Below are 3,484 nucleotides of genomic sequence, written 5' to 3' on the forward strand. Positions count from 1 at the left end.
TTTCAAGGTTAAAACTTGCCAACTACGTTTTGACCGAAAATTACTCTCCAAAATTCATGGCGATTAAAACCATTGAGAGCATGATCTAAGTAAATAGAGCATTTTGTATTAAAACCTAAGTGAGAACTGAGATTTCTCCATGTAAGACAATATTCTTGCTCAAAAAGACAGAAAGTAATCCCACCCTCAACTTCTTACAAAGAGCATAAAAACTGAATTGTTAGGAGGCGAGAACCTTGCTTGTCAATGGGAGCAACGTTCTCCCATCCAACAGCTTTTCCAGATGGTGGCGAATTCGATGTCCATACCTATCTTTTGGAGAAGGTCACGGTCATATGCAGGTTGTGGATGAACTCATGGTTCTTGATGAGGTTGTATGCTTGCGTCTCTCGGTCTCCTTCCAAGTCGAGGTGGGGAACATCATGGCTTTCCCCCATCGGTTGCTCTTGCTCTTCTTCTTTCGTTGGCACTGTTTCTTCATCTTCATGCATCGGGCTCTCTTCGGACTCGGTGTAGCGAGCACTAGAGCTTCCATGGGAGCAACTTGAGCTTACTCCCACGACCTTCTTGAGAACGCCGACGAGCTTCCTACCAAACTTGTCCATGGCAAAAACAACACAACAAGCTTGAAAATGGGGTTACGTTAGCGAAAACAAATTGAACAACACACGAGCTTGACTTGGTGGCTTTGAGCGTAGGATTTTTCTATAGAATTTCCTTGCTCTCAAGCTTTGTGGAAAAATATTTTTGCAAGTGGTGAAGCAAAGAGAGTGAGAGGGAGTGAAAATTTGAGAGTGGTGTGTGAGTGAGCGTTCACACCCGAGCTCTCTTATTTATAGCGCAAAGCACCGACCGAGAGGGGGTGGGAGCAATGGCTCCTAGCCATTGGAGAAGCAACTGTCGCAGCGGTGCCAGGAAGGGTGCGGCCAGCACCACTGGTGTGCCCGCACTAGAGGTGGGCTCGCTTGATCCCCCTTTGGCCGGTTGCTCCCAACAGGCTCCCAGAGATCTAGCCGTTGGTGTTTTGTAATTTTTTGAATCCCCCTCTTCTCAGAAATGATTTTCCACAAAAAAATTATTATATTTGGAATTTTCATAAATATTTTAAAAATGAGAAATGATAATAGAAAAATCTAAACTATCAAAAAATGATTTTTATTTTATTTTTTCTAAAAAGTGTATTTTGAAGCAAAAATTTTAAATTTTGAACTTTAAATTTTAATTTTTTTTTGAATTTTTGAATTTTTAAAAGATAACTACCAATTTACCTTCGGTAAGGGCTCGACATTTATAGTCCGTCGGGCAGGGCCTCTCCTCCTTCATTGGTCTGTAGCTGCATGAACAAACTCAGGGGAATTCTTAGGTTGCCCCACGATTTTCCCCGTGTTGTTGACAGGAATAGCAACGGCTATTTGTGTTTCAATCATTTTATTAAAACTTAGTTAATTTTTAATGGAGGATGATAAACTTTCAATTTTAGAATTTATATTTTCAATCATTTTATCATTAAATATTAACTTTTTTGTTATATTTTCATTAATTTTAGCTTGGCCTAAGACCAAGTCTTTCAAGGAAGGTTGATTCAAATTGAAATTTGAATTGTAATTCGAATTACCTCCTTATGGGTGGGAATGGTTGTTCCACCCATTATTATTTTGTTGGAACCCATTGTTTATGTATGCAGCGTCTTCATGGGTCTCGAGGTAGTTGGTCCCCGAGTGGCCGACTTCACCACAGACCTCACATGTCATATGTGAGTCCATGGCCAAGATTGTGGCCTTCATGGCTTCTTTTTCATGGGCCCATTCATCCAGTCTTTTTAATAGCAGATCTATTTTTGCGGCAAGCATATCCGCCTCCTTCATGGTATGCATGCCTTTTTGTTGTTTTCTTTCTTCCCCTCAACTCTGATTTGCCACCATCTTTTCGATGAGAGCTATGGCTTCATCGATGGTGAGGGAAAGGAATGCTCCTTCAGCAGCGGCATCTACGTGCCCCTTTGACATGGGTGTTAGCCCCTCGAGCATGAGCCAATTCTCCATCTCATGGTGCAGGCAGGCTTGGATGTAATCCTACAGCCTCTCCCATGCCTTGGGAATAGATTCGATGGAATTTTGCTGGAAGTTTGAAATTTTCTCTCTCAGAGCATTGGTTTCATCCATGGGGAAAATTTCATGAGGAACACCATGGAACATTTGTCCCACGTGTTGATTGCTTTCTTCTCCTTGTAAAACCACTATTTTGCCTTCCCAGCGAGGGAGAAGGGAAACAGACGGAGCCTGATGCTTGCTGGTGCGACGTCTTTGATGACGATGGTGTCACACAGCTCAAGGAAGTGTTGCAAGTGTGCACTTGCATCCTCGCTAGGCAAACCTATAGGGTCAAGATGGTGGACTAGAGGGGGGGTAAATAGTCCTTTCTAAAATTAATCGCGTTGGCTAACCAAAACAAATGCGGAATTAAAACAATTTGGTCTAGCCAAGACTACACCCCTCTATCAAAGTTCTCTAGCACCTTACAAAGATCCTAATTAAGTAACTAAGGTGTCGGCTAGCTAGAGCTCACCTAATCAATTCTAGAAGCAAGGTCACGCAAACCTATGCCACTAGTACTTTAAGCAATGGGGAGCTCCTACACATACTAGTAAGCAAAAGTTCAAATCCAACTAAGCTCACTAGCAATGCTCAATAACAAGGCAACCAATGCCAAATTAGAGAGCGCAAATACTTAGCTACACAAACTAAGCAATGTGACTAATCAAGGTTACACAAACCAAATTAGTCACGCAAGGGAGCTACTTCTATGCTACACAAGCAAGAAGGTAACTAGTGAGCTATACAAGCAAACTAATTACAAGAGCAACTACACAAGCACAATGTATATAAAAGTAGTTACAAGCTTGTGTAACGAGGATGCAAACCAACAGGAAGAACAAACTTGACACGGTGATTTTTCTCCCGAGGTTCATGTGCTTGCCAACACGCTAGTCCCCGTTGTGTCGACCACTCACTTGGTGGTTCGGCGGCTAATTGGCATCACCCATCAAGCCCACATGTCGGGTGCCGCAAGAACCTACCCCAAAAGTGAGGGTAGCTCAATAACACGCTCAACTAGAGTTGCTCTTCACGGCTTCGGTGGGGCGAGCACAATGCCCCTCACAAAGCTATTCTCTGGAGCACCGCACAAGCTTCTTGCGGGCTTCGACGGAGACCACCACCAAGCCATCTAGGAGGTGGCAACCTACAAGAGTAACAAGCACCACCGGCTTGCAACTCGATCACCTAGTGCCACTTGATGCAACCTCAAATGCAATCACACTAGAATCGCTCTCTCACACAATCGAATGATCACTATCAAGCATATGTGAGATGGAGGGCTCCTAAGCACTCTCAAGCATGGACACAAAGTCTCCTGAGGTGCTCAATGCTAGCCATGGCTGAGACCACCTTCTATTTATAGCCCCTTGGGCTAAACTAGCCATTAC

General features: G+C 43.4%; 1 non-coding gene across 1 annotated transcript; it reads left to right on the forward strand.

Annotated features, from left to right (window-relative positions):
* Window positions 1-2,040: 2,040 nt before the first annotated feature.
* Window positions 2,041-2,147, forward strand: LOC136512013 (small nucleolar RNA R71). Its single transcript, XR_010772947.1, has one exon. It is a non-coding gene; the product is annotated as a small nucleolar RNA R71 (small nucleolar RNA).
* The last annotated feature ends 1,337 nt before the right edge of the window (window positions 2,148-3,484 follow it).

Source organism: Miscanthus floridulus, chromosome 1, assembly GCF_019320115.1.
Source record: "Miscanthus floridulus cultivar M001 chromosome 1, ASM1932011v1, whole genome shotgun sequence".
NCBI lineage: Eukaryota > Viridiplantae > Streptophyta > Magnoliopsida > Poales > Poaceae > Miscanthus > Miscanthus floridulus.